Source organism: Mustela putorius, unplaced genomic scaffold (assembly GCF_011764305.1).
Source record: "Mustela putorius furo isolate JIRA1106 unplaced genomic scaffold, ASM1176430v1.1 tig00000873_pilon_pilon_pilon, whole genome shotgun sequence".
NCBI lineage: Eukaryota > Metazoa > Chordata > Mammalia > Carnivora > Mustelidae > Mustela > Mustela putorius.
In genome coordinates this window covers 4,885,903-4,898,707 of record NW_025421504.1, presented here as the reverse complement: position 1 = coordinate 4,898,707, position 12,805 = coordinate 4,885,903, and positions in this window count along the sequence as shown.

Genomic DNA, 12,805 nt, shown 5'->3' with positions numbered 1-12,805 from the left:
AAAATGAACATTTGGGGGCGCCTGGGTGGCTCAGTTGGTTGAGCATCTGGGTGTTGATTTCACCTTGGGTTGTGATCTTAAGGTCATGAGATCAAGCCCTGCACTGGACTCCGTGCTGAGCAGGGAGCCTGCTGGAGATTTTCCCTCTGCCTCTGCCTCTGCCCCTCCCTGCCACTGCGTGTGTGTTCTCTCTCTTTAAAAAAAAAAAAAAAAAAAAAAAAAATTAAATTAAATTTAAAGCGGGGTGCCTGGGTGGCTCAGTGGTTTAAGCCTCTGCCTTCAGCTCAGGTCATGATCTCAGGGTCCTGGGATCGAGCCCCACACCGGGCTCTCTGCTCAGCGGGGAGCCTGCTTCCCCCTCTCTCTCTGCCTGCCTCTCTGCCTACTTGTAATCTCTCTCTGTCTATCAAATAAATAAATAAAAATCTTTTTAAAAAAAAATTTAAAGCAAAAAAGGCAATCTCTATGCCTGATATGAGGCTCGAACTCACAACCCCGGAATCAAGAGTCGCACACTCCACCAACTGAGCCAGCCAGGTGCTCCCCCCAACTTTATTTTCTATGTAAATAATTAATGTAGCATCCAGATGTCTCCCAAAATCTGTCTGGGAAAAGTTATCCCCAGTGCCTATCCCAGGGCCGCGGCACATAGTAGGTGCTCTACATGTATTTGTAGACTCAGTGAGTGATACTGGCTGATAGCTGTTGGTCTCTCATTTTGGCCAGCGGTCCCCTTGCTTCCACCTTCCGTTCTTCTCCTCCTCCGGTAATCTGTGCCCCAGATCCCCCGGTTAAAGGCCTCCAGGGCTTTCCACTTGCCTACGAGCCCAAACGCATCAGCCTGACCTGGCCTAAGTCTCCCTGCCCATCTGGTTTCCCACCTTGGGCCACACGTTGGGTATGTGGCTTCCGGAACAGTTTGCCGTTTGTTGAAAATAACACAGTTTCGTGGTTTCTTGTAGGTCAACATCTTTGTCATTGCTGCTGTGATTTCTTCTTTGTTCTGTTTGTAGAAGCGTGTCATGTGATTTTCAAACTTGGGGAAATTTCTAGTGATCTCATGCTGACTTCTCACATAATCCCATTTGGTGAGGGAGCTCCGAGTGTTTTCTCTGCGGAGGTGCATGGACTTTCTGGAGCCTGTGATTTGATGTCTTTCAACAGATTTGAAAATTCTTGGCCGAGTTTCTTCAAAGATTGCTTCTGTCTCATTCTCTCTTCTTCCGGGACTCCCTTTTCATCCTGTCCCATGTGTCTCCTGCTAGTCTCTGCCCGGTTACTTGGAGTCCTGCCCAGGTATAGGCACCGTTTAAGAGTCAGTCGGCAACTGGAAAATAATTTGTTCGTGGATTTGGGCAGTTATGACCTCTCCAAGGACTTTGACCCCTAAAGTCCCAGGCACTTTGGCGGCCCAGATTCTGACAGCTGTCTGTCGTTTTAGTTAAAACTGCTGCTTTCTGGGGCGCCTGGGTGGCTCAGTGGGTTAAAGCCTCTGCCTTCGGCTCAGGTCATGATCCCAGGGTCCTGGGATCAAGCCCCGCATCGGGCTCTCGCTCGGCAGGGAGCATGCTTCTCCGTCTCTCTCTGCCTGCCTTTCTCCCTACTTGTGATCTCTGTCTGTCAAATAAATAAATAAATAAAATCTTTAAAAATCAAAAACAAACAAACAAAAAAACTGCTGCTTTCTGCTTGGACATTACCACCCCCCATGCCCAGCGTGGACATGAAGACGCCCTCAGGGAAGAGGCTGGGTAACTGGAAATTTCGGTTACTTTGCTCCCCTGTGATGGTGCATCCGTCACAGCTCTCAAGTTTGCTCTCCAGGGCCAAATATTTAACAGATTCGTCCCAATTTTCTCCAGTGGGGGCGGCAGTTTCTACCAACTTCTCTATCACAGTGGACCCGGAAGTCCTGACTGTCTTTGGACGTGATGTCTGGGCTGAGAAGGCCTGTTCTTGGGGTCAACCATCTGGAAAGCTCCTTCTTGTGCTTGAACACTCTGCTTTGGCTTTTCCTTTCCTTGGCTGGTCCTGGCTCCTGTCCCCAGCCTCTGTAGGACTGCAGGGAGAACCTTCCCGGCTCCCAGGGCAGCTAACCTGCGCTGGCTTTGGCCAGTGGGGGGTGCTGGCAGGAGGCTGGAGGTAGGAGGAAGAAGTGGGGTCTGTCTTTCCTTGCTGGCTGCTCCGCCGGGGATCTTACCATCAGCTGCTCCTTCTCCATGACTCCCGGGCCCATTACACATGAACTCCATGCTTTTGGCCTTGACCTTCACTTTTGCCCAGGGCTCTGCCCGTCATCTCCCCTGGCTGTCACTCTGCACCAGATTGCCTCACAGCCCCCTGGTTGGCTTCTCAGCCTCTTCCTACATCGCTGTCACCCGTCGGCTACGTGCAGCTCCCTCCCTCCCTCCGTTTTGAACCTTCAGAATGGTTTCTCTTTTCCCAGTTGGACCCTAGCCCTCACCCTCGCCCTCCTCACGCTCCCGTGTGGCCCTTGCATTGGAACAGTTTGCCTGCCTGAGTCTTTGTTAAGGCAGAGGGTGAGCTGCAGAGATACAAAGACCCCGGAAGACAGCGAGGGGTTCAAGTTTCTTGTCTCTCTCGGGTATTGGTACACTAGGGTCAGGCAGACTCTGCTCCACAAAGTCATCCAGGGACCCCGGTGAGCCGGTGGCCCTGCCAATCTCATTATTGGGCTTACCAGGTGCTCTGGGCAGCCCCTCTCCCATCCCTCGGGAGGAGTGGGGGAAAGTCCAGGCCGAGGCAATTTCTTTTAGACAGCTGTTGGGAAAGTTCCACATGTAAATCTTCACAATCCACTTCTTTCTTTTTAAAGGATTTTATTTATTTATCTCACAGACAGAGATCACAGGCAGGCAGAGAGGCAGGCAGAGAGAGAGGAAGGGAAGCAGGCTTCCCGCTGAGCAGAGAGCCCAATGTGGGGCTCGATCCTAGGACCCTGAGATCATGACCTGGGCCGAAGGCAGAGGCTTTAACCCACTGAGCCACCCAGGCGCCCCTTCTTCACATTCCATTAGCAAAACTCAGTCCTGGGGTGACCCCAGCTGCAAAGGAGGCAGGAGTCGTTCACCTCTAGCTGGGCAGCCATGTGCTCCAGAAAAGGGGAGACAAGGTCTGGGGTTAACCAGTTAGTCCCTCCATAGTGCCCCCTACTGTCCTTGAGCTCCTGGAGCGGTTGCTGCCACGTGGTCCCATTACTGGGTCCTGCCGGGTTAGCACAGCCTGCCACGACAGCTGACTGAGCGATGGCCCCTCCACGCGGTGGACTGTTGGGCAGCCCTCCAAAAGTTGTCTTCTTAAGGAACCCCAGATGATCTGCGGCTGGAACGATGTGGCAAGAAACCGATTCACAGATGGACGTCGCGGAGGGGGCACCTGGGAGGCTCAGCCGGTTGAGTGCTGAGCTCCCGACTTGGGGGTCTCCTGGTCGCAAGATGGAGCTCAGCGCTGAGCAGGGAGCCTGCTTGAGATTCTCTCTCCTTCTCCCTCTGCCCCTCCCCGATAAAATAAATAAATCTTTAAAAAAAGAAGAAGAAGAAGAAAAGAAACGATCTGTGGCAGGGGTGCTGCTGGGTGGTTCAGTCAGTTAAGCATCTGACTCTTAATCTTGGCTCAGGTCTCGATCTTGGGTCATGAGTTCAAGCCCCCCTTTGGGCTCCACACTGGGCATGGAGCCTACTTTAAAAAAAGAAAAAAGAAAGAGAGAGAAGAAAATTGACCTGTGTGTATTTTTGTGGAGACAAAGTGAGCGCTGACAGATCTCCCCCGTGTTTCAAAGTGGCCCGGGTTGAGGGCTGCCCCCTCCGGGGCCCTCTCACCGCTCACGCTGCCGGGGGGGCTTCAGACTCCAGCCCCCACAGGCCTGGGTCCAGCGAGTCACCGGGCAGCCCAGAGAGCTGGGCTGTGAAAGCCCAGCCCCTCGCCACTCCCTGGGGACAACTCTGAGGGCTCCCCCGCTGTCCCGGGCTATAACCTGCTCAGTCACACAGCCCCCCCCCATGCCACCTTCCTTCCCTTACGTCTCCCCTCTCGTTGCTCCCTGGTTTCACGCCACATAAACTCCACACATTCTTGTCTCGGTGCTTCCTGCTGCGGGACCTCAAGCTGAGACAGGGTTGTACCTACTAAGCTTCTGCTCATTTCTTTTCCTTGTGTGAATTCCTGGGGGTCTACCTTGGTTCATCTGATGTGTCCACTTGGCCTGGGCCACTGTGCCCAGGCATTTGGTTAAACATCTTTCTAGATAGTTCTGTGAAGGTTTTTTTTTTTTTCTTTAAAGATTTTATTTATTTCAGAGAGAGAGAGAGAGCATGAGAGGGGAGAAGGTCAGAGGGAGAAGCAGACTCCCAGTGGAGCTGGGAGCCCGATGTGGGGCTCGATCCCAGGACCACGGGATCATGACCTGAGTCGAAGGCAGACGCTTAACCAACTAAGCCGCCCAGGGAAACTTTTTTTTTTTAAGACTTTATTTTTAATTAATCTTTACACCCAGCGTGGGTCTCAAACTCACAACCCTGAGATCAAGAGTCACCCATTCTACCAACTGAGCCAGCCAGGTGCCCCAGATGAAGGTAATTTTGGATCAGACATTTATTTATTTATTTATTTATTTATTTGATTTTTTTAAAGAATATTTTATTTATTTATTTGACAGAGAGAGACAGTGAGAGAGGGAACACAAGCAGGGGGAGTGGGAGAGGGAGAAGCAGACTTCCCGCTGAGCAGGGAGTCTGATGTGGGGCTCAATCCCAGGACCCCAGAATCATGACCTGAGCTGAAGGCAGATGCTTAATCAGCTAAGCCACGCAGGTGCCCCTCAGATTGACACTTAAACTGGTGGATTTTTGAGATTACCTTCTGTAATGTGGGTGGGCCACATCTAATCAGCTGAAGGCCTAGAATAGAACAGAGATTACTTCCCAGAACAAGAGGGAATTCTGCCAGCAGACTATCTTTGGACTCAGACTGCATCTCTTCCCTGAGTCTCCAGTCAGCCACCTTACCCCATCAGATTTTGGATGTCAATCTACATACAATGTTTATATTATATATAATGTTGGTTCTATTTCTCTGGAAAACTCTGACTGGTACAGGATCTGAAATTAGAAGAAAGGTGTCTCTCTCTCTCTCTTTTTTTTTTTAGAGAGAGAGAGAGTGAGCTGTAGTGGAGGTGGGCACAGGCAGAGGGAAAGGGACAGAAAATCTTTTTTTTTTATTTATTTGACAGAGAGAAATCACAAGTAGATGGAGAGGCAGGCAGAGAGAGAGAGGGGGAAGCAGGCTCCCTGCTGAGCAGAGAGCCCGATGCGGGACTCGATCCCAGGACCCTGAGATCATGACCTGAGCCGAAGGCAGCGGCTTAACCCACTGAGCCACCCAGGCGCCCCAAGGGACAGAAAATCTTAAGCAGGCTCCATATCCAGCATGGAGCCCAACATGGGATTCGATCTCAGAACCCTGAGGTCATGACCTGAGTTGAAGTTAAGAGTCCGATGCTTAACTGACTGAGGCACCCAGGTGCCCCCCTCTGCTCATTTTGTAAAGAAGGTCTTCTCAAGCCTCAAGAAGTGAGGCTTCTTCCCTTGACCAGGTTCAGTCTGTTTCTCTGTAAGAGCCCTGTGATTCTTGAGGTGCCAGAGCCACAGAGGTGTTCCCACAAGAACAAAACCGCTCTGCTCACCACAAGGTGACATTTTCCATATTCAACCTAATTTCAGTCCTTAAGTGTAAAACAACGATCGTGCTGTTAGCGCACTGCTGATTCAGCACAAACAGTAGAAACAGGATCTCCTCTGTTCTAAAAACGTGAAGACGAGGCGGGTGCTGGACAGGTTCAGGTCGGGCGGGAAGAAGGGTCCAAGAAGGGTCTGAGTAAGACAAAGGGAGGATTGCGCAGCCTCGTCCCCCGATGGATGAATGATTTGGAAGACAAGGTCATCTTTGGAACAAAAGAGAACAGTTCAGGCAATGATTCAGGAATTTTGCCTCCACGATGCACCACTCCAACTTGAACTTTGGAAAAATATGAAGCCGCTCTCTGTTTTCTTTCTCCGAACAGGCCTCAGCAAGCTGAGACGGAATGATCTTTATTTCTAAAAATAATACCAACTTGGATCTCGGAGCTGATTCTCTCTATAGGACACCAGAAACCATGCTGGGGGCAAGAGCGAAATACTGAGCAGACAGAGCCAAGCACGCAGGGAGTGACCCTTCCCAACTTCAGCAAGGACAGTGGTAGGGAGCAGCTGCCGGGCTGGCCGCTGGAAAACCTGAAATGGAATCACAGTGAAGAGTCCTCAGTAGGACCGAACCCACCTCTCGCGGGGTTTTCAGTAACTCTTGCTGGAGGCCTTTGGAGGCACGACAAGGTCTCACAAATATCCATATGTCGTTGAAGACTTAGGTTCGAGGAGAAACCTTCTGGTGCTTTCTAGTGCCTTCTAGAGCTTCTGAGGAAGCTCCTTCCAAACAAGAGATGATTCCTTGCCCATATCACCACGTTTCTAGCAGCACTGGCAAGAGGAGGTCAAAGAGAAAGACAGGGAAGGAGGAAAAAAGCTGGAGGCGGAAGAGCCTGAGAAGGTAGGAGACGAACATGAAGGGTACAGGTTATAACAAGTCATGAACCAAATAATGGAGAAAGTCACGAGGTGCCTGACTCAAGTGTGCCACATTTCAGGTCCGAGAGGGTCTAGGCTCTTTAACAGTGAAAACCCCCAAACAGTACAAACACCCAGCGATAGCTACGGTCCATTCCCACACTGAAGACGTTATGGGGAGTGGAGTCTCTTGTGGCCCCAGGGACTGTCCCAGAGGAAGCAGGTCGCAGAGAATGGGCGTGGTCTTGGAACCCAGATTCTGGGAGCCAACTCTTATCAGCTGCATGACCTTGAGCAAATAATTCTATCTTCTTTTGCCTCCTTTTTTCTCCTATATGGCCGCGGTAGCAGTAGCTCCTACTAGAAGGGTTTGCGATGGGTAAGCTTGTTCATACATGTCAGGCAGTTAGAACAGGGTCTGGCTCATATGAGCTATCAAGTGAAGGGAGGTGGGAAATGTTTGTATGTATTTATTCGTCAGGAGGCCATCGGGAAAAGGAACCACATTCGTTACATTATTTTTATTTATTTATTTTTAAAGATTTTATTTATTTTTTTTTTTTTGAGAGAGTGAGAGCAAGAGAGCACAAGCAAGGGGAGTGGCAGAGGCAGAGGGAGAAGCAGACGCCCCCCTGAGCAGGGAGCCCGATGCGGGACTCGATCCTAGGACGCTGAGATCATCGCCTCAGCCAAAGGCAGAGGCTTAACCCATTGAGCCACCCAGGCACCCCCCACATCCATTGCTTTAGATTTATTTATTTATTTATTTATTTGTTGAGTCGTGGGGAGGGGCAGAGGGAGAGAGAGGAGACTTCAAGGCAGACTTCTCTGAGCACAGAGCCTGACTTGGGTTTCGATCTCATGACCCTGAGATGGAGACCTGAGCCAAAATTGAGTCAGACACTTAACCCACTGAGCTCCCCACAGGTGCCCCAACAAAAAACTGAGTACAGAGAATCGGTAATGGGAGAAAACAGACCCTGAGGGGGTGAAGGGAGAGAGAGGAAAGCCAGGAAACTGGCCTCAGCCGGGTGATGGTGGATTGGCTGGTTGGGGGATGGGGGCGCTGCCTGAAGCCAGAGGAGTGGGACTCTTAGCAGATGGTTCGAAGATAGGCCAAGGTCGGGGGCAGCGCCTGGGTGGCTCAATCAGTGAAGCATCTGCCTCGGGCTCAGGTTGTCATCTCCAGGTCCTGGGATCGAGTCCCTCAGTGGGCTCTCTGCTCAGCGGGGAGTCTGCTTCTCCCTCTCCCTCGGCCACGCTCCCCCTGCTTTGTGTGCGCGTGGGCACTCTCTTCTCTCAAATAAATATAATCTAAAAAAAAAAAAAAGAAAAAGAAAAAGAAAAAGAAGGCTGAGGGGTGCCTGGCTCAGTCAGTAGAGTCTGTGCCTCTTGATCTCAGGGTTGTGAGTTTGAGCCCCAGGTGGGGTGTAGAGATTATTTAAAAGAAAGAAACTTTTAAAAGTTAAAATAAAAAAAGAAAGGTAGGGCTGAATGAAAGTGTGGCCATAGGAGGGAGGAGACAGGACAGATGGGCATAATGGACCTCACCATAGGAGAAACGGTGTAGTCTAGCCCCAGCCGTGAGAGTGGGGGCTGAGGTCAGCTGAGGAAGCAGAATGTTCTAGGCCAGGGAGAGATGGTGACAGGGGTCCAGTTCTCAGATCCCAAGGTCCTCCCTGTTCTCAGAAGGAGTGGGAGCCGAGAAGATTGGAATTAGAGAGCAGAGTTGTCCCAGATGAGAAGAGGGCAGCCTCTCCCGCCCGCAGGACGGCACCAGAACTGGGAGGGCTTTGCAGGAGGCAGACAGGCGTTTGGGGAGGCTGTGTGGGGAGCTGGGGGAGTGAGGACACTGTGCCCTTCGGGGCCGGAGTCAGGGCTCCCCGGTCCATGAGGGGACAGCTCTGGGGTCTGATGCACCTGCAGTCCGTCTGGGTTCTGCTGGATCACCTGGGGCATTCCCTGTGTTTCTTCATCCGTAACACAGTTGACCATGACAGCACCGGCTCAGAGTTATGAGGTGGTGCGTGTATGACCAGCTGGAGGGAGGTGCCCAGTGAGGTCTTTCCTGTCTTCCAAGAATGACCTACCAGACCCCACTACCAAGAATAAAATGCATCCCACTTTTTTTAAAAAAAGATTTTATTTATTTATTTGACAGACAGAGATCACAAGTAGGCAGAGAGACAGGCAGAGAGAGAGGAGGAAGCAGGCTCCCCGCTGAGCAGAGATCCTGATGTGGGGCTCAATCCCAGCACCCTGGCATCACGACCCGAGCTGAAGGCAGAGGCTTTAACCCACTGAGCCACCCAGGCGCCCCGTATCCCACATTTTAAGTTCAGAGGACTACCAGCTGATGGGCTGGCTGGAAGGTCACTCAGCACTGACGCTGCAAAGCCTTCGTGTAATCAAGAACTTGGCTGGCTTTTGTCCCCGGGGCCTGAGAGGTCACCTCTAAATCCTTGGAATTTCCCAAGTGACAAGAATGTCTGCTATTCATGGTGGGTTCCCCCAGCCCTCCCCTGCCAGATCACCGATGATAAACCACGTGATTTGAGCTCAATCTGCAGGGAACAGAGGGGGCTGGAGATTGCATTCAACTGGTGGCCGGTGATTTAATCAAGGGGCCTACACAGTGAAACCCCAATAAAACTCTTAGATCCCAAAGCTCAGGTGAGCCCTGCTGGGTGGTAACGCTCTGCGTGTTGTCACAGAGTGATGGGCAAGAATGTGTAACTCAGGGGAGCCCTTTGGGAGAGAGGGTCTCGTGGGCAGGCCTGTGGGGCCCCTGCTTGTCCCATCACGTCTACAAGGCACTGGCTCTGAACCAGGTCGTTTGGCAATGCCTGCAGACATTTTGGGTTACAAAGCCGGGGAGGAGCTACAGGCATCCAGTGGCCAGATGCCAGGGATATTGCTAAACTATGCCCAGGCCAGGACCCCAGGACAAAGAATGGTCCAGCCCCCCAAATGTCAATAGTGCTGAGAACGGGGAACTCCGCTCTAGAGACTGAGCTAGATCAGCAGTGAGTGAAGACCCAGAGCCGGGGACAACCACATCACGGCCACCGGCCAGGCACCAGAGGGAGCACATCCGGTTTCCTTCTCTCTTCTCGGCCTCAACCTCCTAGAAGCAAGCACAGAAGAAGGGGGCACAGAGATAGCAGACACATACGTGTCCCACACGCTTCTTCCCACCGGGGCCTCAGGCCTGGCCTGGGGAGGGGAAGGATGGGGCGCAATCTGAGAAAACTTTGACTTTTTAAAAAGAACAAGTGTTCGGGGCACCTGGGTGGCTCAGTGGGTTAAGCCGCTGCCTTCGGCTCAGGTCATGATCTCAGGGTCCTGGGATCGAGTCCCACATTGGGCTCTCTGCTCAGCAGGGAGCCTGCTTCCTTCTCTCTCTCTCTGCCTGCCTCTCAGTGTACGTGTAATTTCTCTCTGTCAAATAAATAAATAAAATCTTAAAAAAAAAAAAAAAAAAAAAGAACAAGTGTTCAACACCAGAGGGAGTCCTGCCGTTAGCATCCAAAGATGGCGGGAAGGCAGACTGAGGTGCCTTAACCGAGAGCTTTCTGCCCGGTGAGGACTGGAATTTTGACACAACACAGCTGGTGGCAGCTATTAGAAAAAAATAAAACCTTTTGCTCATGTGCAGGTCAACAAGACGTTTCCTTAGTGAAAGTGGCCCCTTAGTGAAAGTCAGCACACACTGCCTGGCACTGATTCTGAGCGAACCACTTGTGTTAAGAGGAAAGTGGAAAGTCGGCAGCCCCCAGCAGAGAGAGCGGGTGAAGGATAAGTGGTTGTCATGCAGAGACCGCTGGTTTCAGTTCAAGCACAAAGATCAAGGAAGCCGGGGCCTTGATTAACAAGGCACCCGAGTTCCTGAAAACATTCTGGAAAGAGTCTGTTCTTTTTTTTTTTTTTTTTAAGATTTTTATTTTTAAGTAATCTCGACACCCAATTTGGGGTTCGAATTTATAACCCCCGAGATCAAGAGTCCCGTGCTCCACTGACTGAGCTGGCTGGGGGTGGGGGTGGCGGAAGGAGTCCACTTTTAAGCCACAAACCAGTTTCCTTCAGGGCTAAGCAGTTCTCTAAAGTCTCACCAACTCTGGGGCAACGGGGTGGCTCAGTCGGTGGAGCGTCTGCCTTGGGCTCAGGTCATGATTCCCAGAGTCCTGGGATCAAGCCCCACGTTGGGGCTCCCTGCTCAGCGGGGAGTCTGCTTCTCCCTCTGCCTCTGCCCACCCCTACTTGTGCTCCCTCTCTCTCTCTCTCTCAAATAAATAAATAAAATCTTAAAATAAAGTTGCACCAATGTTTATTTCCTGAGGTAAGGAACCAAGACTCTCCAAAATGGCCGCCCTCAATTCCTTCTCTATCTAGAAGCTGATGTGGCTCCTCACGCTGTGGAATAGGGGCCCTGATCCCCTCCCCTGGAATCTGAGCAGGACTCAGTGATTTGTTTGAGCCCTAGCATGTGGCACAGGTGAGGTTCTGGGACTTCCAAGGCTGGGGCATGGGAAGCCCCGCCAGCTTCTGCCTGAGTCTCCCAGAATGGTTGCTCCTCAGACACTCCTCCTTGTAACCCAGCGGCCGTGTCACACGGAGAGACCCAGGGAGCCGCTCTGGCCCACAGCTCCAGCTGGACTCTTCCCTGAGCGCCAGCCACAGCTGTCACCACACGGGAGGGCCATCTCGGACAGTGAGCCCCGCTGCGGCTGTAACCACAGGAGTCCCCAAGTGTGAATCACCCATCTGAGCCTCGTCAACCCACGGTGAACCCAGTAAGTCCCTGCTTCAAGCCACCACGATTTGGGGCGATGAATTACTCAGACACAGATAAGTGGAACGCTTCCCTAGGGAATCAGTGCTTTCAGACACATATGCTCCTTTCTTGGATGAAACATTAATCGTCTTTCCAGTGACTGCCCGGGAAGGTTCACACAAGTGGGCTCTCAGGGCTAGTGCAAAGACAGAAGACAGACACCAACACACGCTTCCCAGCTCTTAAGCCAGGTCCCCTTTGATGGGACAGCATTTCAGCACCTCGCTCCCCTTCCCCACCTGACAGTGTCTTCCTTCTTTCCACTCCTCCACAGATGTCGAACTGCTGTTCCAAAACAGTCGCCACACAAACACGGTCAGGTTGTTGGAGATCTGACTGTGCGGCCAGGAGCAGGGAGCCGGGAAATTCAAGGCTGGCATCCGAGGCTTAGCCACAGGGTGAAGTCTTTAAGTCCTCCTAATGGAAAGGCAACTTTATCTCTCATGGACACACAAGGGAGACTAGAATCCCCTGGTAATTAAATACCAATTAGACACTAAGAAAAAGCATTTGTAAAATTGTATCACCATTCGACAGGGAAATAATTTTAATTGAGCTTTTTAATTCGCGAGCGCTCCTGCTAACACCACCGGGTGAGGGCGACTGTAATAGCTCTAGCTCCAGAGAGCCCTCTCCTTTTCTTTCTTTTTATTTTTTTTTAAGATTTTTTAATTTATATATTTGACAGAGAGACGGTGAGAGAGGGAACACAAGCAGGGGGAGTGGGAGAGGGAGAAGCAGGCTTCCCACCAAGCAGGGAGTCTGGGCTCCATCCCGGGACCTTGGGATCATGACCTGAGGCAAAGGCAGAGGCTTAACGACTGAGCCACCCCAGCCCCGGGCAGCCAGCTTCCTCACCGTCCCACATTCCACGCCAGTATCTGGGAGGATGTGGGGAGAGACTGTGATAGTACGCATCATTTCTGCACTCCGCCTGATTCATCCCCAAACATGAAGTCGTCACTGGGACCGTGACAGTTGAGGGTGCCCTTCAATAATTTTTCTGTGGCATTTACAGACGTCTGTGAGTTCTTTGAGCTTGGCCACCTGCTTGGAAAACAGGCTACAGATCTCCCTTTCATGCTAAGTCAGCGGTTCCCAAATTTCTCTGCACTTTAGGAATCCCTGGGAGGTTCCCATGGGTGCCTCATTGGAGAGCCTGAGTGCTGGTGACCCAGGGCATTAGCTCGCGCCATCCGCAGACCTGAAGGCTATTGTCTCTTGCTTCCTCTCTGCTTTCCATTAGGAATATCCCAAGACCAAACCCAGTTAGAAACCTCGTAGCACTTACATCTGTGCCAGCTGGTAGAGCCTTCACGGAGTAATAAAAATTCTGGATTTAAGATTCTTC